We start from the raw sequence: 27318 nt of genomic DNA, 5'->3' as shown, positions 1-27318 counted from the left end.
ATAGTATTTCTACTAAATGTAGTATTTATGCTTAATCATACTATTTCTATATATTACTGCCAGGTCCCCAGGCAGCCAATCCTCTGTGAGGCCTGAGACATTCAAATTTACATATCAGGGCCTGCACGGCTTCCCAGCCAGCCAATCATATCTTAGGGATGAGACATTCAAATTTACAAATCAGGGCCTGGACTGCTTTCCAGCCAGCCAATCATATATGTGGATTGAGGCAATCAAATTTGCATATTGGGGCCTTCGTGGCTTCTAATCCAACAAGTCATCCATGTCATATATCTCTAAAAATCCATATTTTAATGATAAATTGTCAACAGTTGAAGATTCCTCCATCTCTTCTGAACAAAACGGTGTAAGAATGACCATTCTAGCCCCTAAGGTTAGGAAATTATGGTCATTTGTTTCAGGGAGTCCTCACTATGAGAAATAGACTACAAAAATCCTGTCTCTGTGCTGCGTGTGTGCACCTGTTTTGGCGGGAAAAGTACACAGCCTCTCTGATTGGTGGATTCAAATTTAGCAGCTCCCAGGCTGCTTGACTGACCTAGAAACTTGATTTTCTCTCCTGTGTGTGTGTGTGTGTGTGTGTGTGTGTGTGTGTGTGTGTGTGTGTGTGTGTGTGTGTGTGTGTGTGTGAGAGACACACACAGAGAGAGAAAGCCTTTTACAGTATTCTGTAAACTTTTATGATTTTACCAGCTTTTCTAATATGGACCTCAGATTCTTGTTAACACTCCATGGCACAAATACTCTTCCCTTTAGGCTCTGTGTGTGTGTGTGTATCAATATTTCTCCCATTTTAAAGTATTACTCCTCCATAATTGTATTTCTGTTAAATCAAAGTACTTTTACTACATCTTAGTACTTCTGCTCAATCATAGTATTTCTGCTAAATCATAGTATTTTGCCAAATTATGGTTTTTTTTTGCCAAATCATAACATTTGTGTTATGTTATAGTATTACTACTAAGTGGAGGAATTTTTGTCTTGTTACAGTATATGTGCTGATTACAGTATTTGTGCTAAATCATAGTATTTCTACTATATTATATTTTTCTTTCCAAGTATAGCATTTCTGCTATATAAGTGTATTCTGCTATGTTAAAATATTTGTGCTAAACCAGTGTATTTGTGCTGAAACATAGTATTTCTGCCAAATGTAGTATTTCTGTCAAATTACAGCATTTTTGCTATGTTGTACTGTTTCTCTAAATCATATTATTTCTGTAATGTTTAAGAATATTTGGCTAAATATATTCTTTCTGTTATCTTATACTATTTCTCCTAAATTCTTGTATTTTTGAGAAGTTATCGTGTTTCTGGTAAGTTACAATATTTCTGCTAAGTTCTGCTATGCTATTGTATTTCTGCCAAGTATTATGTTTCCTCTAAGATATTGCAGTTCTGCTAAGTTACTACATTTTAGCAAAGTTCCTTTGCTTCTGCAAAGTTTTTTACAATTTCTGCAACTTTTCAGCTTTTTCAGCTAGTTTCAGCAGAAAGCTTCAGCTTTAAAGCATCCACACTGCATTTTCGCGCAGGAAATGCAAATTTTTCTAGTTGTGTGGATGCCCTCAAGGGCTTCCACACTATTGAGTTCCTGTTTCTCTTTATTCTTTATTATTATTCCTGTCGCTTCCGTGCGTTTTTTCGCCGTGGATCTACTCCCACAGTTTTCAGCCCGATTTTCTCCGTTCAAACTCTAAACTGTTCTGCTCTTTCTGCTAATGCCGGCTATATCTTTTGGTGTTTATTACTGTTATACTTTTTAAAATATTACACTTTTTTCCTTTAATTTGTCCCATTGAAATGAATGGAAAACTTCCACAATTCTGCTAAAACTTGCTTGTCTTTGAAACTCAACTACTTTGTCATACTTTCACCTAGAAACTCCATTCAAACTTTAAAATGTTCTCAGATTATTGGGCTATTCCTGTCTGATTCAGCTTTTTCAGATCTTCTGCCGTTTTAATCTTATCTCTCTTTAAGTTTTCAGTTGCAAAATTGTGATTTTTCAGAAAATACATGCGTTGCTATGGTTGCTATGCAATTAAGTCAGAGTGAGGGCTGGTCCTTTCTGAATTTTCTCTTCATGTCTAAACAACTTCTTGCTACTGGCTCAATTTGCACTCAACCCCCACAAATTATACATCAAAACGTAGGTATTTTTGCTGGCTTTCAGACAATGTCACTATCTTTATTGTGAGATTTACCGTATTTTCGCAATTTGCCTCGGAGTGACACAAGGTCTCAATACTCCCCATTCAAAGTCTATGGGGAGGTTTTGAAATTCAGAGCTGAAATTCTGTAACGGGAGGCATTTTAAAATCGCCATATCTCTTTAACAAAGCAAAGTTAGGACATGAGGCTTGTGCCAATATATCTTCAGACACTGCTGACACTCACAGTGGAAGCAGTTTTTATAATTATCTTACCGTTGAGCAATGAATTACGTTTGTTTGAGGGTGGAAATCTGTCCTTCTCTCAGTCTTCAAACTCTGGAAATGAAGCCGTTTCTTCTCTCGTCATATCTCCGCGACGGAGGTAGAACGAGCTATGAAAATCGCAGTCAAAATACACCAAAGTCCGCTGATTCACCCAGTACAAGAATTATGCTGCTAGCCCTCCTAGTTTTTGAGTAACACGACGTTTTGTAACTCCAAAAACGGCGTTTTTCGCCTCTCACCGCGATCTATTTTCTGACTGCCCAAGTATCTGTCTTTCAGACCGCCGCCGCCCCTTTCCAGGTGGCGCAATCAGTAATGACACGGCTCTGCAGCTCAAAGGTCGTGGGTTCAATCCCACCTTGGTCCACGTTTTTTTTTTTTTCACTACAAATTTATACACTATCACAGACCTGTAATTTATATTGCTAATTTATTACAATTCTGCAAAGTTTTATGATTTTAGCAGCTTTTCTAATATGGACCTCAGATTCTTGTTAACGCTCCATGGCAGAAACAAGTACACAGCCTGATGAAGCAGACTGAGGCAGTACCTCTGATTGGTGAATTTGAGCAGAACCAGGTTGTTCTTTCATTTCATTTCTTTATTGATTTCACACATGGTTCAACAGTGTTTCTTTTTCTACATACAGAACCTTCTGCCTCTTTTCAGCAGAAATTCTGCTCATTCACCTCATCTCTTGTGTTGGAGTGCCCTCTTGTGGCGCCTTTTGGGTAGTGCCTTAGTAAAGCGTGAACACTGCAAAGAAGTGGTATCAGACTGGTTTGTAGTGGAGGAATTTGTTGCCAGTTTCTTTCATCTTTAATCCGTATTCATGTTGTAATGTAGTAGTACCACAATATGGCAGAAACACTATGTTTTGGCACAAATACTTTGATTTAGTATACTTTAGCTTCTTCAGCTTCTTCACCCCTTTTCAGCAAAATTTTCATTTTTTTCACCCCTTTTCAGCACAAATTCCAGCTTTTTGGCTGTATTCAGAAAAAGACAATTCTTTTGAGCAGAAACTCTGCTGATTCATCTCTTTTCAGCGCAAGTTTCTGCTTCTTTTGCCTCTTTTCTGCAGAAATTCTGCTGATTCACCTCTTTTCTGCAAAATTTTCAGCCTTTTCACCTCTTATCAGCACAATTGTCAGCAGCTTCTGCTCATTTTCAGCAGAATTGTCCGTCTCTCCACCTCTTCTTTGTAAGAATGACTTTGGCTCAGGGAAATGAATAGCCGCCTTTGAACAGAAATTCTGCTGATTCATCTCTTTTCAGCGCAACTTGTTGCTTCTTTACCTCTTTTCTGCAGAAATTCTGCTGATTCACCTCTTTTCTGCAAAATTTTCAGCCTTTTCACGTCTTCTCAGCACAATTCTCAGCAGCTTCTGCTCATTTAGCAAAATTGTCAGTTTCTCCATCTCTTGATTTTGAGAGAAAGAGGTTGGTTCAGTGAGATGAGCAGCTGCCGTGAGATGAGCAGCTGCCTTGAGACGGGAACGGCCAGGTTCAAATCCCGGTCATGGCAGAACCTGTTTTCAGTTTTCTCTTTTGTTCTTTTGTTCTGCCTCTTTTCTGCAGAAATTCTGCTGATTTACCTCTTTTCTGCAAAATTTTCAGCCTTTTCACCTCTTATCAGCACAATTCTCAGCAGCTTCTGCTCATTTTAGCAGAATTGTCGGTCTCTCCTCCTCTTCTTGAGAGAATGAGTTTAGCTCAGTGAGATGAGTAGCTGCCTTGAGACCAGGAGGGCCAGGTTGAATCCTGCTCAGGGCGACATGTTTTTTCACCACCATACAACTTTTGCAACTTTTCATCTTTTTCAGCTTTTCAGCAGACAGCTTCAGTGTTAAGGCATCCACACAGCATTTTCGCAGGAAATGCAAATTTTTTCTAGTTCTAGTTGCTTCCGTACGTTTTTTGGACTTTAACTACTTAAACAATTTTCAGCCGATTTTCACCGTTCAAATTTTAAACTATTCAGCTTTTTCTGCTAACGACTGCTATGACTTTTGGTATTTTTAACTATTATACTTTTTAAAATATTAAGCTTTTTTCCTTTAATTTGTCCCATTGAAATGAATGGGAAACTTCCACAATTCTGCTAAAACTTGCTTGTTTTTGAAACTTAACTACTTTCTCATACTTTCGCCTAGAACAACCATTCAAATTTTAAAATGTTCACAAATTATTGGGCTATTCATGAATGATTCAGCTTTTTCATATCTGTTACCGTTTTCATCTTATCCCTCTTTAAGTTTTGAGTTTCATTTTTGTGATTTTTTTAGAAAATACATGCGTTGCTATGGTTGCTATGCACTTGGCTTTCAGTGTGCCACTGAAAGTTTTGCAGTCTTCTCTTCATGTCCGAACAACTTCTTGCTACTTGCTCAATCTTCACTCCACTTCCACAAATTATACATCAAAACGTAGGTATTTTTGCTGGCTTTCAGAAAATGTTACTATCATTGTTGTGGGATTTATAGAATTTTGGCAAATCTCCTCAGACCAACACAAAGTCTGGAAACTCTCCATAGAAAGTCAATGGAGAGTTTGTTCAAAATCACCGCTGGATTTCTGTAATGAGAGGCATATTCGAATCGTCATATCTCCCTAACAAAGCGACGTTAAGACATGAGGCTTGTGCCAATATATCTTCAGACACTCCTGACGCTCACAATTCAAGAATTTCTTTCTCACCTATTACCATTTGGCCATGAATTGGGTTTGTTTGAGGGTAGGAAATTCGTCCCTCGCTCAGATTTCTTCAGATTTCAAACTCTGGAAATGAGGCACTTTTTTCTCTCGTCATATCTTTTTGATGGATTTCCACACAGACCTGAAAATTTCCATGACTGTTCACCAAAACCTGCTGTCTCTTACGGTGAAAGAATGATATCGATACTCCAAATAGATTTAGAGTTACAAAGCATTGTTTGAGGGCAAGTCAAGGCAGTTTTCGCTTTGCCTCTACTCAGTTATGGTGCATTAGAAGTCAAATATCTTCAATAATTCATATTTTCAAGATAAATTGTCAACACCTTAAGATTCCCCCATCTCTTCTGAACAAAACGGTGTAAGAATGACTGTTCTAGCCCCTACGGTTAGGAAATTATAGCCATTTGTTTGAGGGGAATCCTCACTATGAAAAATAGACAGCACAAATCCTGTCTCTGTGCTGCGTGTGTGTAAAAACAGGTGCACCTGTTTTGGCGGGAAAAAGCACACAGCCTCTCTGATTGGTGGATTCAAATTCAGCAGCTCCAGGCTGTTTGGCTGCTGCTGCTGCTAGTGTGTGTGTGTGTGTGTGTGTGTGTGTGTGACAGAGAGAGAGAGAAAGAGAGGGAGAGAGAGAGTTTTTATGGGAGCATCTTATTGTATGATTTCAATTCAATATATTTAGACTGGTTGACTGAATTTGATCCTGTGTGTCTCTCTGTGCATGTGTGTTTCCATATGTGTCCATATTTGTGATTGTGTGACTGTTATACTTTTTTTTTGCTGATTTTTGTTACATTTAACAATTACAATTGAGGGACCGTTAGCATGTTCAGGATTTTTCAGCTGTTCATTTTGCTTTTCCAATTTTTCTATTTAAGTTATTACTATTGTGGTAAGTCATAGCATTTCTGCTGCTTTTCAGTATTTGTGCTAAATACAGCATTTCTGCTAAATCATACTATTTCTGCTATTTTATAAGATTTGTGCTAAATACAGCATTTCTGCTAAATCATACTATTTCTGCTATTTTATAGGATTTGTACTTAATATAATATTTCTGCTTAATTATAGTATTTCTGCCATTTTATAGTATTTGTGCTAAAACATAGGATTTCTACTAAATGCAGTACTTCTGGGTAATCATTGTATTTCTATATATTTCTGCCAGGTCCCCAGAGAGTCAGTCCTCTGTAAGGACTGTAATATTCAAATTTACATATCAGGACCTGGACGGCTTCCCAGCCAGCCAATCATATCTGAGGGCTGGCACATTCAAATTTGCATATTGGGGCATTCATGGCTTGTAAGACAACCAATCATATCTGAGGCCTGGCACATTCAAATTTGCATATTGGGGCCCCTCGTGGCTTCTTAGATAACCAATCATCTATGTCATATATCTCTAATATTTCATATTTTTATTTTAAATGGTCAACATTTCAAGATTCTCCCATGTCTTCTGAACAAAACGGTCTAAGAATGACCATTTTAGCCCCTAGGGTTAGGAATTTATGGCTGTTTGTTTGAGGGGAGTCCTCACTATGAGAAATAGACTGCAAAAATCCTGTCTCTCTCTGTGCTGTAAAAGCCTGCACTTAGTGCACCAGTTTTGGCGGGAAAAAGTACACAGCCTCTCTGATTGGTGGATTCAAATTGAGAAGCTCACAGCTGTTTGACTGACCTAGAAACATGCTGTTAACAACGCCTGTTCACTTGTTGATGCTGCTGCTGTGTGTGTGTGTGTGTGTGTGTGTGTGTTTGTGTGTGAGTGAGTGGATTCAACTTGACCAGACTGGCATGGAAACATACAAGACACTTCATGCTCTGTTTGTCTCTGCTTGCCCTTGTGTGTTTATGTTTGTATGTCTGTGTTTATGTTTGCATCTATGTTTGTACACATTGTTTTCTGAACATGGGTTATGTGTCTCTGTGTGTGTGTGTGTGTGTCTCCCTATTTGTAAATATTGCTAGGCATCCCAGATAGCAAGACGACATTGAATCTATGTTGATTTTTCATCCGAACCGTCGTATATGGTCGGGGTTGAAATGCCAATGTTGTAACAACATTGAAATACTGTGGTAAACCAACGGTCTTACTACAGAGACGTTGTAACAATGTTGATTCACCGTTGTTTTTTTGTCATTGATATTTGATCTATTTATAGTCGACCAGGTGACAACAACAACGTCGAGAAACGCGATCTATTTATAGTTGACGATCATTCGCCCGGTCACCATCAAAAACCATCGATTTGTAGTTGAGCATTAAATTGCATTGCAACTGATCGGGTATAAAGTACCAGAGAAAGTAGATTTATTGTTCATTTGTTATCAATGACTTGGTCTAGTTCACCAGCTTTAAAAAATCGTGTCTACGTGCAATTTATGTATAGTTGACCGAAATTAAAGCACCCTCTCACATTGGTACATCCCCCCAGGTATTCATTGTCTTCTACAGTAGAGCGGGACATTTGATTTACTCTCAGCGAAATTGACCGGAGAAGGCATCAGGTCATGCACTGCACTGGCCCGCACCACGATTAGTATAAGGTAAGAATGAATGATTTTTTTTTTCCTACTCGTTATTTCCATGTTTGCATTTGAATAACAGTAAAAAACTCGTTAATGTTGTACGTTAACGAGTTTTTACTATTATTACGTTAACTCCCACAAAATGTGGGAGCCGAAATTGTGTCTACTTCTTACAATCCGGCAACAAATAAATTGCACTGCGAACAAAGTATATCAACAAAGAAAACATTTTCGCTTCATAATTTCTTCGTTATATTCCCTTACAAAGCTAGCTTTAACGCTTCGAGGTTTCCTTTGTTCTTGCCGTCGCCTCGGCGCTTGACCCAGACTTTCGCTCTGTAGTTGCTTAGTACTACAAAAAATTCTAAATCTGTGATATATGATTGATAAACGTAATGGTAACTGTATAAACGTGTTCAATGACTTTGTTACTTTTGATGATTGGAGAGCACTCGCTTCAATTCGCACACGAAAACTTTAGACTCAGTTTGAATGCTCACGCAGCATGCCCACGTGACTGTACGTTGCACGGTCACCTAACTTTACGTTGCACGCATACATGACTTTCCGTTTGTGCCTTGAATAATGAATAAGGCTACGTCCACACGTACCAGCGTATTTTTGAAACCGCTGATTTTTCTATGCGTTTGCACCTTTTGTCCACACGTAATGTATGTCTGGCCGTACATTGTGTTTGTATTTCCAGGCACATTTCACGAAGCAGAGCGCGCAGTCTTCAGAGATATCCACGTGAGCGCTGTGATACGTCTGACCTTCAGTCCGAAGAAGAAACCCAGACCAGTCTTAAAAGAAAGCACAAGTAAAACCTTTTTATTCACAAACATATCTTTGATTGTTTAGAATTTATGATCTTGTCTTTTATACATATCTATGGTGCTTGCATACTGCAATATCACCACATAATATAGTCCAAAAAGTGGAAGTTTGTAAACTTTTTAAAAATGCAAAGCCGTGTACACTTGTGCACTTCAAAAATTCATTGTATACTGTACCTTCTTGCACGTCTCTGTTTCCTGTGTGTGTTGTTAGAAATCAAACTAACTTTAGGAAACAATATGCCAAAAGCATATTTACAATTACTTAAGACCGTTTTAATTTCTTTTCTTTAGACCAAATCCCTGTACACATATACGGACTCAGAGGATGAGCAGCCTACAAAAAACGGTTTCCCCAGGCCCCTCAAGTGAAAATACCAGGTAATAAAATACTGTCTAGTGTCTGTGTACATATCTGTGTCTGACACGAGGAAACTTTTTTGACAAGTTGTCTGTATTCTTAAATACTTAAAAAATTATCTTTTTCTAAACAGCCCTCATCACTCCGCAGTCTGCCCCCCAGCCCACTGATAGCAACCATCATAATGCCCCACCCAGCTTCCGGCACCTTTCGCCACTCCGGCACAAACCGACACAGCTTTGCGATCTCGCCAGCATGCAGAGTCTGATGTCTTCCCTATAGATGGTATGCTTTTAAAAATGTTTTAAAGCTGCATCACAATGTCATTGTACTCTTATCTAAAAAAAAACCCCAATTTATACTCCTGAATGTCATCTTGTTGTGATTTTGTTTTTCTGTAGATTCCAGAGACTCTGTGAGGCCACTATTACAAGGCAAGTTTGAAAATCTTGGAATTTCACAGTTTACATGGTATAACAAATATATGTGACAGGCAAAAACTAGTAAACACTTTTAGCAGTTACTAGAACTAACAAATGAATATCCAACAAAAGGGAATAGAAATACATTGTACTGCCAATACTTTGGTTTATTCTTTGTATGACTTGAAAATCAGGCTTTTAGGAAAACTAAATGACATGTTTCTATCATCAATTACATGAAGTAAACACACAAGCACTTGCATACACATTTAAGACATGAGACACGCTAATTCCATCTCATAAAATGTGTCTATAGGTGAGACGCTTGCGTTGATTGGTGCTGCTGGACCACACTGGAGGTGCGAGTCCGCCGTGTAATGGTTTATGCCATTACAAAGGAGCTGGCCTCTGTACTCAACTGGGCAGGGGAAAAAACACCAAGGACCAGACAAAGCAAAAAAGGGCATTTAAAGAGACAGCACTGTGCAGATGCATATTTGGTAAGTTTTAACATTTATTGTAGTTTTATGAGCCTAAAGTGAACAATAAAGGGATCAATTGATGTGCTGGGTGCGTTTCACATTTCCTATGTCTGTTTTTTGCTATATTACTTTGTCTTTCTTAATAACAAGACTTTCATGTCCGGTTAATCTGGAGATGGAGTCTTTGGTCTTCGGCTTGTTTTGTCCTCGGGTTGTACACTTTGTACAGCCCGAGGACCCCATGTTTTCTTTTTCTTTTTTTTAAAGGATACACGGCACACCATGCTAAGACATATCACATTTTCAGCTTATAGCTCTTTGGGAATAAAATGCGGCAGTTTGCTGATTTCCGCCTGGTGACTTTCATGTTTATCAGCCTAGGAGTTTACATACTTTCTCCCTGCTGAAGACAATTAACAAGAGCTTATTCATGTGCTCTAATTCCCTTTTTTTGTCTTTGTTTTTTTGTGTGTGTGTCTATTTTTGTCCTAGATGGCCTGGCGCAGCAGGTAGGGGCGAACTCTATGTCTGAGTTGGTCTTTGCTCAAGCAGTCCAGAAATGGCTCAGATCCTCCAGATCGTACGGGTGGCGCGCAGGACGCACATCATCCATCCCCATCCCGGAGTAAATAATAAAAAGTGACGTGAAACATAGAAATGTAAATAGGAAACTTTGTCTTTTAATAAAGTATTTTGCAAATGATACACGTCTATTGACCTTTTTTGTTTTTTTCAATAAAAAGCAACTGTACGAAAGAGGTGGAAAATCAACACCATAGCTCAACAGTGTTTCAATATCAGAATCTGACATTGTTTCAATGTCAACAGTGTTAGAAAATATAACGTCGAATCAATGTCAGGTTTCAACATTGATTCAACATCAAAACCTGACGTTGTTTCAACGTTAAAAATGGGTGCAAGAGTGATGTTGGGTCAACGTCACACTTCAACGTTGCTTCAATGACGTCGCCTGATATTGACTCAACATTGTTTCAATGTTTCCTTGCTATCTGGGATGTCATTTTTGCCTTAGCTTTGTGTATCTGCTGGCATTTCCTTTGTAACTTTTCTAATGTTTCTGCCAATTTTTCACAGTTGAACAACAACTAATCTTTTGAGGAAACTTCAGCTTTTTGAAGCTGGCCGTTTTGCGTGTCCAATATTTCTGCTAAAGTTATTACTTTTCTGCTGAATTATACTATTTCAGCTCCTATGTTGCATTTTTACTACATGTTACTATTATACTACTGTATATTAAGTTGTGCTCTTACAACATTTTTCCAAGTTTTTAGGTTTTTGCTACATATTAACATTTCTGCTGTATTACAACACTTCTGCCATGTTGTACTATTTCTGCCAAGTCACAAATTTTTTGCTAAGTTACAACATGTCCGCTATATTCTCCTTTGATATAGTATTTTTGCAAACGCTTTATGTTTCTTCTTCAGTTTCTGCAAAGTTATTATATTTTGGCTCAGTTTTTATTTATCTACAAAGTTATTACAATTTCAACCACTTTTCTGATACTGACTTCAGGTTCGTTAGCTATTTTCAGCTTTTTCAGCAGTTTTCAGCAGACAGCTTCAGCATTACAGCATCCACACTGCATTTTCGCAGGAAATGCAAATTTTTCTAGTTCTTTATTATTATTATTCCGGTGTTTCCAGACGTTTTTTCGCCGTGGATCTACTTCCACAATTTTCAGCCAATTTTCACCGTTCAAATTTTAAACTATTCTGCTAATTTTTCCCTTTCCGGCTATATCTTTTGGTATTTTATACTGTTATACTTTTTAAAATATTAAGCTTTTTCCTTTAATTTGTCCCATTGAAATGAATGGGAAACTTCCATAATTCTGCTAAAACTTGCTTGTTTTTGAAACTTAACTACTTTTTCCTACTTTCACGTAGAACAACCATTCAGACTTTAAAATGTTCTCAAATTATTGGGCTATTCAGGAATAAATCAGCTTTTTCAAATCTTTTACCGTTTTACTTTTATCCTCTTTAAGTTTTGAGTTGCAAAATTGTGATTTTTCAGAAAATACATGCGTTGTTATGGTTGCTATGCACTTGGCTTCCAGTGTGCCACTGAAGGTTTTGCAGTCTTCTCTTCATGTCCGAACAACTTCTTGCTACTTGCTCAATTTTCACTCAACTTCCACAAATTATACATCAAAACGTAGGTATTTTTGCTGGCTTTCAGAAAATGTCACCATCATTGTTGTGAGATTTATAGAATTTTGGCAAATCTCCTCAGACCAACACAAAGTCTCAAAAATCCCCATAGAAAGTCAATGGAGAGCTTGTTCAAAATCACAGCTTGATTTCTGTAATGAGAGGCATATTCGAATCGTCATATCTCCTTAACGAAGCAAAGTTAAGACATGAGGCTTGTCCCAGTATATCTTCAGACACTCCTGACGCTCACAATTCAAGAATTTCTTTCTCACCTATTACCGTTCTGAAATGAGTTAGACTTGTTTGAGGGTAGGAAATTCGTCCTTCGCTCAGATTTCTTCAGATTTCAAACTCTGGAAATGATGCACTTTTTTCTCTCGTCATATCTTTTGATGGATTTCCACAGAGACCTGAAAATTTCCATGACTGTTCACCAAAGCCTGCTGTCTCTTACGGTGAAAAAAATGATATTGATACTCCAAATAGATTTAGAGTTAGAAAGCGTTGTTTGAGGGCAAGTCAAGGCAGTTTTTGCTTTGTTCTACTCAGTTATGGTGCATTAGAAGTCAAATATCTTTAATAATTCATATTTTAATGATAAATTGTCAACACTTTAAGATTCCCCCATCTCTTCTGAACAAAACGGTGTAAGAATGACCGTTCTAGCCCCTACGGTTAGGAAATTATGGTCATTTGTTTGAAGGAGTCGTCATTATGAGAAATAGACTGCAAAAATCCTGTGTCTCTCTGTGCTGCGTGCACCTGTTTTGGCGGGAAAAAGTGCACAGGCTCTCTGATTGGTGGATTCAAATTCAGCAGCTCCCAGGCTGCTTGACTGAGCTAGAAACTTACTTCTCTCTCCCTGTGTGTGTGTGTGTGTGTGTGTGTGTGTGTGTGTGTGTGTGTGTGTGACAGAGAGAGAGAGAGAGAGAGAGAGAGAGAAAGGCTTGTTATGGGATGATCTCATTGTAAGATTCAAAATCAATATATTTAGACTGGTTGACTGAATTGGATCTTGTGTGTGTGTGTGTGTGTGTGTGTGTGTGTGTGTGTGTGTGTGTGTGTGTGTGTGTGTGACAGAGAGAGAGAGAGAGAGAGAGAGAGAGAAAGCCTTTCTATGAGATGATCTCATTGTAAGATTCAAAATCAATATATTTAGACTGGTTGACTGAATTGGATCTTGTGTGTGTGTGTGTGTGTGTGTGTGTGTGTGTGTGTGTGTGTGAGAGAGAGAGAGAGAGAGAGAGAGAGAGAGAAAGAAAGGCTTGTTATGGGATGATCTCATTGTAAGATTTAAATTCAATATATTTAGACTGGTTGACTGAATTGGATCGTGTGTGTGTGTGTGTGTGTGTGTGTGTGTGTGTGTGTGTGTGTGTGTGTGATTTAAATTCAATATAGTTAGACTGGTTGACTGAATTTGATCCTGTGTGTGTCTGTCTGTGCATGTGTGTTACCATATGTGTACATATTTGTGGTTGTGTGACTGTTATACTTTTTTTTGCTGGTTTTTTTCTCATTTAACAATTACATTTGAGTGACCCTTAGCATGTTCAGGATTTTTCAGCTGTCCATTTTGCTTTTCCAATTTTTCTGTTTAAGTTATTACTATTGTGCTGAATCATACTATTTCTGCTATTTTACAAGATTTGTGCTAAATATACTATTTCTGCCAAATATAGTATTTCTGATTAATTATAGTTTTTCTACCAAATCATAGTATAGTATTTCTGCTTTTTATAGGATTTGTGCTTAATATAGTATTTTTGCTTTTATAGGATTTGTGCTTAATACAGTATTTCTGCTAAATGTAGTATTTATGCTTAATCATACTATTACTATATATTTCTGCCAGGTCCCCAGGCAGCCAATCCTCTGAGGACTGAGACATTCAAATTTACATATCAGGGCCTGCACGGCTTCCCAGCCAGCCAATCATATCTGAGGTCTGCCCTTTCTTCTCTCGTCATATCTCTGCGTCGGATGTACAAAGAGCAATGAAAATCGCAGTCAAAGTACACCAAAGTCCGCTGATTCACTCAGTACAAGAATTATGCTTCTAGTCCACCTAGCTTTTGAGTTACACGACGTTTTGTAACTCCAAAAATGGCATTCTTCGCCTCTCACCGTGATCTAATTCTGACTGCTCATCACCCTGTTTCCCAAGAGCTCACTGTCTTTCCCAGTGGCGCAGCTGGTAATGACACGGGTCTGCAACCCAAAGGTTGTGGGTTCACGTCCACCTTGGTCAACATCTTTTTGCCCTACAAATTAATACACTATCACAGACCACTAATTCATATTCATCATTTATTACAATTCTGAAAACTTTTTACCAGCTTTTCTAATATGGACCTCAGTTTCTTCTTAACACTCCATGGCACAAATACTGTTCCCTTTAGGCTCTGTGTGTGTGTGTGTGTATCAATATTTCTCCCATTTTAAAGTATTACTCCTCCATAATTGTATTTCTGTTAAATCAAAGTACTTTTACTACATCTTAGTACTTCTGCTCAATCATAGTATTTCTGCTAAATCATAGTATTTTGCCAAATTATGGTTTTTGTGCCAAATCATAACATTTGTGTTATGTTATAGTATTACTGCTAAGTGGAGGAATTTATGTCATGTTACAGTATATGTGCTGATTACAGTATTTCTGCTAAATCATAGTATTTCTACTATATTATATTTTTCTTTCTAAATATAGCATTTCTGCTATATAATTGTATTTCTGCTATGTTAAAAAATTTGTGCTAAACTGGAGTATTTGTGCTGAAACATAGTATTTCTGCCAAATGTAGTATTTCTGTCAAATTACAGCATTTTTGCTATGTTGTACTGTTTCTCTAAATCATAGTATTTCTGTAATGTTTAAGAATGTTTGGCTAAATATATTCTTTCTGTTATCTTATACTATTTCTCCTAAATTCTTGTATTTTTGAGAAGTTATCGTGTTTCTGGTAAGTTACAATGTTTCTGCTAAGTTCTGCTATGCTATTGTATTTCTGCCAAGTATTATGTTTCCTCTAAGATATTGCAGTTCTGCTAAGTTACTACATTTTAGCAACGTTCCTTTGCTTCTGCAAAGTTTTTACAATTTCTGCAACTTTTCAGCTTTTTCAGCTAGTTTCAGCAGAAAGCTTCAGCTTTAAAGCATCCACACTGCATTTTCGCAGGAAATGCAAATTTTTCTAGTTCTTCAAGTTGCTTCCGTACGTTTTTCGCCGTGGATCTACTTCCACAATTTTCAGCCGATTTTCACCGTTCAAATTTTAAACTATTCTGCTATTTCTGCTAATGATGGCTATATCTTTTGGTATTTTATACTATTATACTTTTTAAAATATTAAGCTTTTTTCCTTTAATTTGTCCCATTGAAATGAATGGGAAACTTCCACAATTCTGCTAAAACTTGCCTGTTTTTGAAACTTAACTACTTTTTCCTACTTTCACGTAGAACAACCATTCAAACTTTAAAATGTTCACAAATTATTGGGCTATTCATTAATGATTCAGCTTTTTCATATCTGTTACCGTTTTCATCTTATCCCTCTTCAAGTTTTGAGTTTCATCTTTGTGATTTTTCACAAAATACATGCGTTGTTATGGTTGCTATGCAGTTGGTTCTAAGTGAGCCACTGTAGGTTTCGCAGTCTTCTCTTCATGTCCGAACAACTTCTTGCTACTTGCTCAATTTTCACTCAACTTCCACAAATTATACATCAAAACGTAGGTATTTTTGCTGGCTTTCAGAAAATGTCACCATCATTGTTGTGAGATTTATAGAATTTTGGCAAATCTCCTCAGACCAACACAAAGTCGCAAAACTCTCCATAGAAAGTCAATGGAGAGCTTGTTCAAAATCATTGCTTGATTTCTGTAATGAGAGGCATATTCGAATCGTCATATCTCCTTAACGAAGCGAAGTTAAGACATGAGGCTTGTCCCAGTATATCTTCAGACACTCCTGACGCTCACAATTCAAGAATTTTTTCTCACCTATTACCGTTCTGAAATGAGTTAGACTTGTTTGAGGGTAGGAAATTCGTCCTTCGCTCAGATTTCTTCAGATTTCAACCTCTGGAAATGAGGCAATTTTTTCTCTCGTCATATCTTTTTGATGGATTTCCACAGAGACCTGAAAATTTCCATGACTGTTCACCAAAGCCTGCTGTCTCTTACGGTGAAAGAATGATATCGATACTCCAAATAGATTTAGAGTTAGAAAGCGTTGTTTGAGGGCAAGTCAAGGCAGTTTTCGCTTGCCTCTACTCAGTTATGGTGCATTACAAGTCAAATATCTTTAATAATTCATATTTTAATGATAAATTGTCAACACTTTAAGATTCCCCAATCTCTTCTGAACAAAACGGTGTAAGAATGACTGTTCTAGCCCCTACGGTTAAGAAATTATGGCCATTTATTTGAGAGGAATCCTCACTATGAGAAATTCACTGCAGAAATCCTGTCTCTGTGCTCTGTGTGTGTAAAAACGGCTGCACCTGTTTTGGCGGGAAAAAGTACACAGCCTCTCTGATTGGTGGATTCAAATTTAGCAGCTCCCAGGCTGCTTGACTGACCTAGAAACTTGATTTTTCTCCTGTGTGTGTGTGTGTGTGTGTGTGTGTGTGTGTGTGTGTGTGTGTGTGTGTGTGTGTGTGTGTGAGAGAGAGAGAGAGAGAGTTTTTATAGGAGCATCTTATTGTATGATTTAAATTCAATATATTTAGACTGGTTGACTGAATTTGATCCTGTGTGTATCTCTCTGTGCTTGTGGGACTTTTGCAGCTGTCCATTTTGCTTTTCCAATTTTTCTATTTAAGTTATTACTATTGTGCTAAGTCATAGCATTTGTGCTGCTTTTCAGTATTTGTGCTAAATACAGCATTTGTGCTAAATCATACTATTTCTGCTATTTTATAAGATTTGTGCTAAATACAGCATTTGTGCTAAATCATACTATTTCTGCTATTTTATAAGATTTGTGCTAAATACAGCATTTGTGCTAAATCATACTATTTCTGCTATTTTATAGGATTTGTACTTAATATAATATTTCTGCTTAATTATAGTATTTCTGCCATTTTATAGTATTTGTGCTAAAACATAGTATTTCTACTAAATGCAGTATTTCTGGGTAATCATTGTATTTCTATATATTTCTGCCAGGTCCCCAGGGAGTCAGTCCTAATATTCAAATTTACATATCAGGACCTGGACGGCTTCCCAGCCAGCCAATCATATCTGAGTCCTGGCACATTCAAATTTGCATATTGGGACCTTCATGGCTTCTCAGCCAGCCAATCATATCTGAGTCCTGGCACATTTAAATTTGCATATTGTTGCCTTCATGGCTTCCCACCCAGCCAATCATATCTGAGTCCTGGCACATTCAAATTTGCATATTGTTGCCTTCATGGCTTCCCAGCCAGCCAATCATATCTGAGTCCTGGCACATTCAAATTTGCATATTGGGACCTTCATGGCTTCTCAGCCAGCCAATCATATCTGAGTCCTGGCACATTTAAATTTGCATATTGGGACCTTCGTGGCTTCTAAGCCCACCAATCATCTATGTCATATATCTCTAATATTTCATATTTTTATTTTAAATGGTCAGCTTTTCAAGATTCCCCTATGTCTTCTGAATAAAATGGTCTAAGAATGACTGTTTTAGCCCCTACGGTTAGAAATTTATGGCTGTTTGTTTGAGGGGAATTCTCACTATGAGAAATAGACTGCAAAAATCCTGTCTCTCTCTGTGCTGTGTGTGTAAAAGCCTGCACTTAGTGCACCAGTTTTGGCGGGAAAAAGTACACAGCCTCTCTGATTGGTGGATTCAAATTTAGCTGCTCCCAGGCTGCTTGACTGACCTAGAAACTTGATTTTCACTCCCTGTGTGTGTGTGTGTGTGTGTGTGTGTGTGTGTGTGTGTGTGTGTGTGTGTGTGTGTGTGTGTGTGTGTGTGTGTGTGTGTGTGTGTGAGACAGAGAGAGAGAGAAAGAGAGGGCGAGAGAGAGTTTTTATGGGAGCATCTTATTGTATGATTTAAATTCAATATATTTAGACTGGTTGACTGAATTTGATCCTGTGTGTGTCTCTCTGTGCTTGTGGGACTTTTTTCAGCTGTCCATTTTGCTTTTCCAATTTTTCTATTTAAGTTATTACTATTGTGCTAAGTCATAGCATTTGTGCTGCTTTTCAGTATTTGTGCTAAATACAGCATTTGTGCTAAATCATACTATTTCTGCTATTTTATAAGATTTGTGCTAAATACAGCATTTGTGCTAAATCATACTATTTCTGCTATTTTATAGGATTTGTACTTAATATAATATTTCTGCTTAATTATAGTATTTCTGCCATTTTATAGTATTTGTGCTAAAACATAGTATTTCTACTAAATGCAGTATTTCTGGGTAATCATTGTATTTCTATATATTTCTGCCAGGTCCCCAAGGAGTCAGTCCTCTGTAAGGACTGTAATATTCAAATTTACATATCAGGACCTGGACGGCTTCCCAGCCAGCCAATCATATCTGAGTCCTGGCACATTCAAATTTGCATATTGGGACCTTCATGGCTTCTCAGCCAGCCAATCATATCTGAGTCCTGGCACATTTAAATTTGCATATTGGGACCTTCGTGGCTTCTAAGCCCACCAATCATCTATGTCATATATCTCTAATATTTCATATTTTTATTTTAAATGGTCAGCATTTCAAGATTCCCCTATGTCTTCTGAATAAAATGGTCTAAGAATGACTGTTTTAGCCCCTACGGTTAGAAATTTATGGCTGTTTCTTTGAGGGGAATTCTCACTATGAGAAATAGACTGCAAAAATCCTGTCTCTCTCTGTGTTGCATGTGTAAAAGCCTGCACTTGGTGCACCAGTTTTGGCGGGAAAAAGCACACAGCCTCTCTGATTGGTGGATTCAAATTTAGCAGCTCCCAGGCTTGCAAGACTGACCTAGAAACATGCTGTTAACAGCCCCTGTTCACTTTCTGCTGCTGCTGCTGCTGCTGCTGTTGTGTGTGTGTGTGTGTGTGTGTGTGTGTGTGTGTGTGTGTGTGTGTGTGTGTGTGTGTGTGAGAGAGAGGGCGAGAGAGAGAGAGAGAGAGAGAGAGATACACAGAAAGACCCTTTTTAGGGTAGCATCTCATTGTTGGATAAAAATGTAATATATTCAGACTGGTTGACTGGCATAGACCCTGCCTGTGTGTCTCTCTCTGTACATTTGTGTATCTATATTTGATTTCTTATGTATCTGTTGACTGTTCTTATTTGTTTTTCTTCTAAATGTATTTTTGTTTTATTTTTTTCACAGTTGAATAACAAATAGTTTTCAGCGAACTTAACCATGTTCCTTTTTATTCAGCTTGTCATTTTACCTTTCCAATATTTTCACTTAAGTTATTACTATTCTGCTCAATCATAGTATCTCTTCTAAATCATTGTTATTAAGCTATATTATAGGATTTCTGCTAAATCATAGTATTTCTACTATATTATATTTTTCTTTCTAAATATAGCATTTCTGCTATAGAATAGTATTTCTGCTATGTTATAATATTTGTGCTAAACTGGAGTATTTTTGTTAAAACATAGTATTCATATAAAATTAAAATATTCATAGTATATTACAGTGTCTCTGGTAAATCACAGCATTTCTGCTATGTTGTACTGTTTTTCTAAATCATAGTATTTCTGTAATGTTTAAGAATATTTGGCTAAATATATTCTTTCTGTTATCTTATACAATTTCTCCTAAATTCTTGTATTTTTGACAAGTTATCGTGTTTCTGGTAAGTTACAATATTTCTGCTAAGTTCTGCTATGCTATTGTATTTCTGCCAAGTATTATGTTTCCTCTAAGATATTGCAGTTCTGCTAAGTCACTACATTTAACAAAGTTCCTTTGCTTCTGCAAAGTTTTTACAATTTCTGCAACTTTTCAACTTTTTCAGCTAGTTTCAGCAGACAGCTTCAGCTTTAAAGCATCCACACTGCATTTTCGCAGGAAATGCAAATTTTTCTAGTTATTCTTCAAGTTGCTTCCGTACGTTTTTTGCCGTCTATCTACTGCCTCAGTTTTCAGCCGATTTTCTCCATTCAAACTCTATACTGTTCTGCTCTTTCTGCTAATGTTTGCTATGACTTTTGGTGTTTATTACTATTATACTTTTTAAAATATTACACTTTTTTCCTTTAATTTGTCCCATTGAAATGAATGGAAAACTTCCACAATTCTGCTAAAACTTGCTTGTTTTTGAAACTTAACTACTTTGTCATACTTTCACCTAGAAACTCCATTCAAACTTTAAAATGTTCTCAGACTATTGGGCTATTCCTGAATGATTCAGCTTTTTCAGATCTTCTACCGTTTTAATTTTATACCTCTTTAAGTTTTCAGTTGCAAAATTGTGATTTTTCAGAAAATACATGCGTTGTTATGGTTGCTATGCAATTAACTCAGAGTGTGCACTCGTCCTTTCTGAATTTTCTCTTCATGTCTGAACAACTTCTTGCTACTCGCTCAATTTCCACTCAACCCCCACAAATTATACATCAAAACGTAGGTGTTTTTGCTGGCTTTCAGAAAATGTCACTATCATTGTTGTGGGACTTATAGATTTTTTGCAAATCTCCTCAGAGTAACATAAAGTCTCAAAACTCTCCATAGAAACTCAATGGAGAGTTTGTTCAAAATCAGCGCTGGAATTCTCTAATGAGAGGCATTTTCAAATCGTCATATCTCCTTAACGAAACAAAGTTGAGACATGACGCTTGTGCCAATATATCTTCAGACGTCACTGATGCTCACAATTCAAGAATTTTTTCCTCACCTATTACCGTTTGGCCATGAATTGTATTTCTGCAATATGATCGTATTTGTGCCAAATCATGGTATTTGTGCCAAATCATGTTATTTGTGGCCAGTTAAAATTTCTGTTATATTAGTGTTACTACTAAGTCATAGAATTTCTGTTATGTTATAGTATATCTGCTGATTATGGTATATGTGCCAAATAATAGTATTTATAGCAGATAATAGTATTACTGCCCAAACATAGTATTTCTTGTAGTATTTGTAGTAGTAGTTGTTGTAGTATTTGTGCAAAAACATAGAATTTCTGCAAAATCATAGTATATCTGTTATGTTATAGTATTACTACCAAATCATAGTATTCCAAATCATAGTATTACTGCAATTCCATAGTATTTGAGCGAAATCGTAGTATTTGTGAAAAAACATACTATGTCTGCAAAATCACATTATATCTGCTATGTTATACTATTACTACTAAGTCACAGTATTTCTGCCAATCAGTAGTATTCGTACTAAATCATACTACTTGTGCCAAATCATAGTATTGAAATCAAAATATAGTATTTGTACCAAAGCATTGTATTTGTACGAAGTACAGTATTTCTGCCAAATCATAGAATTACTGCAATTTCATAGTATTTTGAGGAATCCCTTTTGTTATAGTATTACTTCTAAGTCGTAGTATTTCTGCTTTGTCATAGTATTTGTACTGAAACATAGTATTTCTGCCAAATCATAGTATTACTGCTATTTCATAGTGTTTGAGTGAAATTAGTGTTTCTGCAAAAACACTGTATTTCTGCTAAATCATAGTATTTCTGTTATCTTAAAGTACTTGCACTCAATTATAGTATTTGTGCCAAAGTGTAGTATTTCTGCCAAATCATATTATCTCTGCTAAATCATAGTGTCTGCCAAATCATAATATTTGTGCCTAAATGCAGCATTTGTACCAAAACATAGTATTGCTGCTATATCATAGTATTTGATCCAAATCATAGTATATGTCCTAAAACATAGTATTTCTGCCAAATCATAGTATTTGTCCTAAAGCATAGTATTTCAACAAAATCACAGTATTTCTGCTATGTTATAGTATTTGTGCTTGTAGAAAAACCTGTGTTAGTGTGAGCTACATTACCCAGCAGCCTCTGAGCAGTGAGGGAATTCATGGGACTTCTGAGCTAGATGGTCTTCCTTCGTTCCTGGGCTAACGATTGAGGAGAGAGCTGCTGGGAAGGGGAGCAAATAGCCCATCCTGTATTTGTTGGGGATGGTGTGTGTCACATAAACGTGAGTTAATGTTCCATGCTTAAGATGTTTACCCTGCTACTTTTGTGTATTGGTTTTAGTTACCTTTAGCGTATGTGCTAGTTAGCGATAGCTATGGCAGCACAGTTATTTGATTGTTTTGTGCTTGTTCCTGCTTTGTTTGTTCCCCCTGCAAATTTATGTGAATTTGTACACTGTAATATCGCTGTATTACATAGTGGCTAAGTAGGAGGCTGACTGTTACTAAGTGCATCAGTGTACATAGGTCATCTGTTGTGTTGGAGTGCCCTCTTGTGGCGCCTTTTGGGTAGTGCCTTAGTAAACACTTTTTTGCTGAGTTTTTTTTCATTTAACAAGTACATTTGAAGGACCTTTAGCATGTTCAGCATTTTTTCAGCTGTCCATTTTGCTTTTCCAATTTTTCTGTTTAAGTTATTACTATTGTGCTGAATCATACTATTTCTGCTATTTTATAAGATTTGTGCTAAATATAGTATTTCTGCCCAATATAGTATTTCTGATTAATTATAGTTTTCTACCAAATCATATTACAGTATTTTTGCTTTTTATACCATTTTTATAGGATATTTATATTGCTTAATATAGTATTTCTGCTTTTTATAGGATTTGTGCTTAATATAGTATTTCTGCTTTTTATAAGATTTGTGCTTAATACAGTATTTCTGCTAAATGTAGTATTTATGCTTAATCACACTATTACTATATATTCCCAGCCAGCCAATCATATCTGAGGTCTGCCGTTTCTTCTCTCGTCATATCTCAGCGACGGATGTACAAAGAGCAATGAAAATCGCAGTCAAAGTACACCAAAGTCCGCTGATTCACCCAGTACAAGAATTATGCTTCTAGTCCACCTAGTTTTTGAGTTACACGACGTTTTATAACTCCAAAAAACGGCGCTCTTTGCCTCACACCGCGATCTAATTCTGACTGCTCATCACCCTGTATCCCAAGAGCTCACTGTCTTTCCCAGTGGCGCAGCTGGTAATGACACAGGTCTGCAACACAAAGGTCGCAGGTCCACCTTGGACAACGTGTTTTTTGCCCTACAAATTAATACACTATCACAGATCACTAATTCATATTCATCATTTATTACAATTATGAAAACTTTTTACCAGCTTTTCTAATATGGACCTCACATTCTTCTTAACACTCCATGGCACAAATACTCTTCCCTTTAGGCTCTGTGAATGTGTGTGTGTGTATCAATATTTCTCCCATTTTAAAGTATTACTCCTCCATAATTGGATTTCTGTTAAATCAAAGTACTTTTACTACATCTTAGTACTTCTGCTCAATCATACTATTTCTGCTAAATCATAGTACTTTTGCCAAATCATGGTTTTTGTGCCAAATCATCAGAATCGTGTTTATTGGCCAAGTATATGTGCAGACAAATACAAGGAATTTGGTTCCGGTAGATGGTGGCTCTCGAGCACAGCAATGTAAATCTCACACACACACACACACACACACACACACACACACACACACACGCACCCACACACACACGTATCTATATATACATTACACATGCATACACATACATACACAAAGCTGTGTAAACCAACTATAAATAACTAATCTAAACGTATATACATAAAATACAGAAATGAAATGAGGTGGAATGAATACTACGGAATGTACATAAGGTGCAGTTGCAGTCTGGCAGTGGGAGCAGTGTGACAGTTCAACTGTTTAGAAGGGAGATGGTGAGGGAAAGAAACTGTTCCTGTGTCGGGTGGTCCTGGTCTGCAGGCTTCTGTACCGTCTGCCAGAGGGCAGCAGATCAAAAAGTCTGTGTCCAGGGTGTGAGGGGTCTGTGATGATTTTCCTGCCCGTTTCCTGGTTCTTGAGAGGTACAGATCCTGGATGGAGGGCAGGGGGCGCCGATGATCCTTTCTGCTGCCCGTACAGTCCGCTGCAGTCTGCACCTGTCCTGTTTACTGGCTGCACCATACCAGACTGTGATGGAGGAGCACAGGACAGACTCAATGACTGCAGTGTAGAACTGGATCAGCAGCTCCTGTGGAAGACTGTACTTCCCCAGTTGGTCTCAGGAAGTACATCCTCTGCTGGGTCTTTTTGAGGATGGAGTTGATGTTGGTCTCCCACTTCAGGTCCTGGGAGATGGTGGTACCCAGCAACTTGAAGATCTCCACAGTCGATACAGGGCTGTCTGATATGATGAGGGGGGCAGAGTTGAGGATGTCTCCTGAAGTCCACTGTCATCTCTACAGTTTTAAGAGTGTTCAACTCCAGATTGTGCTGACTGCACCAGAGTACCAGTCCGCTCAACTTATCATAACATTTGTGTTATGTTATAGTATTACTACTAAGTGGAGGAATTTCTAAAATGTTACAGTATATATGCTGATTATGGTATTTCTGTATAATAGAATTTTGGCAAATCTCCTCAGACCAACACAAAGTCTGGAAACTCTGCATAGAAAGTCAATGGAGAGCTTGTTCAAAATCACCGCTGGATTTCTCTAATGAGAGGCATTTTCAAATCGTCATATCTCCTGAACGCAGCGAAGTTAAGACATGAGGCTTGTGCCAATATATCTTCAGACACTCCTGACGCTCACAATTCAAGAAATTCTTTCTCATCTATTACCATTTGGCCATGAATTGGGTTTGTTTGAGGGTAGGAAATTCGTCCCTCGCTCAGATTTCTTCAGATTTCAAACTCTGGAAATGAGGCACTTTTTTCTCTCGTCATATCTTTTTGATGGATTTCCACACAGACCTGAAAATTTCCATGACTGTTCACCAAAGCCTGCTGTCTCTTACGGTGAAAGAATGATATCGATACTCCAAATAGATTTAGAGTTAGAAAGCATTCTTTGAGGGCAAGTCAAGGCAGTTTTCGCTTTGCCTCTACTCAGTTATGGTGCATTAGAAGTCAAATATCTTCAATAATTCATATTTTCAAGATAAACTGTCAACACCTTAAGATTCCCCCATCTCTTCTGAAAAAAACGGTATAAGAATGACTGTTCTAGCCCCTACGGTTAGGAAATTATAGCCATTTGTTTGAGAGGAATCCTCACTATGAAAAATAGACAGCACAAATCCTGTCTCTGTGCTGCATGTGTGTAAAAACAGGTGCACCTGTTTTGGCGGGAAAAAGTACACAGCCTCTCTGATTGGTGGATTGAAATTCAGCAGCTCCCAGGCTGCTTGGCTGCTGCTGCTAGTGTGTGTGTGTGTGTGTGTGTGTGTGTGTGTGTGTGTGACAGAGAGAGAGAGAGAGAGAGGAGAGAGAGAGTTTTATGGGAGCATCTTATTGTATGATTTAAATTCAATATATTTAGACTGGTTGACTGAATTTGATCCTGTGTGTCTCTCTGTGCTTGTGTGTTTCCATATGTGTCCATATTTTTGATTGTGTGACAGTTATACTTTTTTTTTTTGCTGATTTTTTTTCATTTAACAATTACATTTGAGGGACCCTTAGAATGTTCAGCATTTTTTCAGCTGGTCATTTTGCTTTTCCATTTTTCTATTTAAGTTATTACTATTGTGCTAAGTCATAGCATTTCTGCTGCTTTTCAGTATTTGTGCTAAATACAGCATTTGTGCTAAATCATACTATTTCTGCCATTTTATAGTATTTGTGCTAAAACATAATATTTCTACTAAACGCAGTATTTCTGGGTAATCATAGTATTTCTATGTATTCCTGCCAGCTCCTCAGGGAGCCAATCCTCTGTGAGGACTGTAATTTTCAAATTGACATATCAAGTCATGCATGACTTCCCAACCAGCCAATCATATCTGAGGGCTGAGACATTCAAATTTGCATATTGAGGCCTTCATGCCTTCCCAGCCAGCCAATCACATCTGAGGGCTGAGACATTCAAATTGACATTCACATATTGGGGCTTTCATGGCTTCTAAGACAACCAATCATCTATGTCATATATCTATAATTATTCATATTTTCTTTTAAAAGACAACACTTGATGATTCCCCATGTCTTCTGAACAATAGAATGTTAGACCTGAGACCTGAAAATTTCCATGACTGTTCACCAAAGCCTGCTGTGTCTTACAGTGAAACAATGGTATCGATACTCCATATAGATTTAGAGTTACAAAGCGTTGTTTGAGCGCAAGTCAAAGCAGTTTTGCTTTGCCTTTACTCAGTTATGGTGCATTAGAAGTCAAATATCTTCAATAATTCATATTTTAATGATATATTGTCAAAACTTTAAGATTCCCCATCTCTTCTGAACAAAACGGTGTGAGAATGACTGTTCTAGCCCCTACGGTTAGGAAATTATAGCCATTTGTTTGAGGGGAGTCCTCACTATGAAAAGTAGATAGCACAAATCCTGTTTCTGTGCTGCGTGTGTGTGTAAAAACAGGTGCACCTGTTTTGGCGGGAAAAAGTACACAGCCTCTCTGATTGGTGGATTCAAATTTAGCAGCTCCCAGGCTGCTTGACTGACCTACAAACATGCTGTTAACAGCCACTGTTCACTTTCTGCTGCTGCTGTGTGTGTGTGTGTGTGTGTGTGTGTGTGTGTGTGTGTGTGTGTGTGTGTGTGTGTGTGTGTGTGTGTGTGTGTGTGAGAGAGACACACACACACACAAAGACCCTTTTAGGGCAGCATCTCATTGTTGGATAAAATGTAATATATTCAGACTGGTTGACTGGCATAGACCCATTCTGTGTGTCTCTCTCTGTACATTTTTGTATCCATATTTGATTTTGTGTGTATCTGTTGATTTGTATATCCATATTTGATTTTGCATGTATCTGTTGGCTGTTCTTATTTGTTTTTTCCTAAATGTATTTTTATTTTATTTTTCAGAGGTAAACGACAATGAGTTTTGAGCAAACTTAACCATGTTCCTTTTTATTCAGCTTGTCATTTTACCTTCCCAATATTTTCACTTAAGTTATTACTACTCTGCTCAATCATAGTATCTGTTCTAAATCATTGTTATTAAGCTATATTGTAGGATTTCTGCTAAATCATAGTATTTCTACTATATTATATTTTTCTTTTTAAATATAGCATTTCTGCTATAGAATAGTATTTCTGCTATGTTATAATATTTGTGCTAAACTGGAGTATTTTTGCTAAAACATAGTATTTATATAAAATTACAATATTCATAGTATATTACAGTGTCTCTGGTAAATCACAGCATTTCTTCTATGTTGTACTGTTTT

Source organism: Oreochromis aureus, linkage group 1 (assembly GCF_013358895.1).
Source record: "Oreochromis aureus strain Israel breed Guangdong linkage group 1, ZZ_aureus, whole genome shotgun sequence".
Classification (NCBI taxonomy): Eukaryota; Metazoa; Chordata; class Actinopteri; order Cichliformes; family Cichlidae; genus Oreochromis; species Oreochromis aureus.
This window is presented reverse-complemented; position numbering follows the sequence as displayed.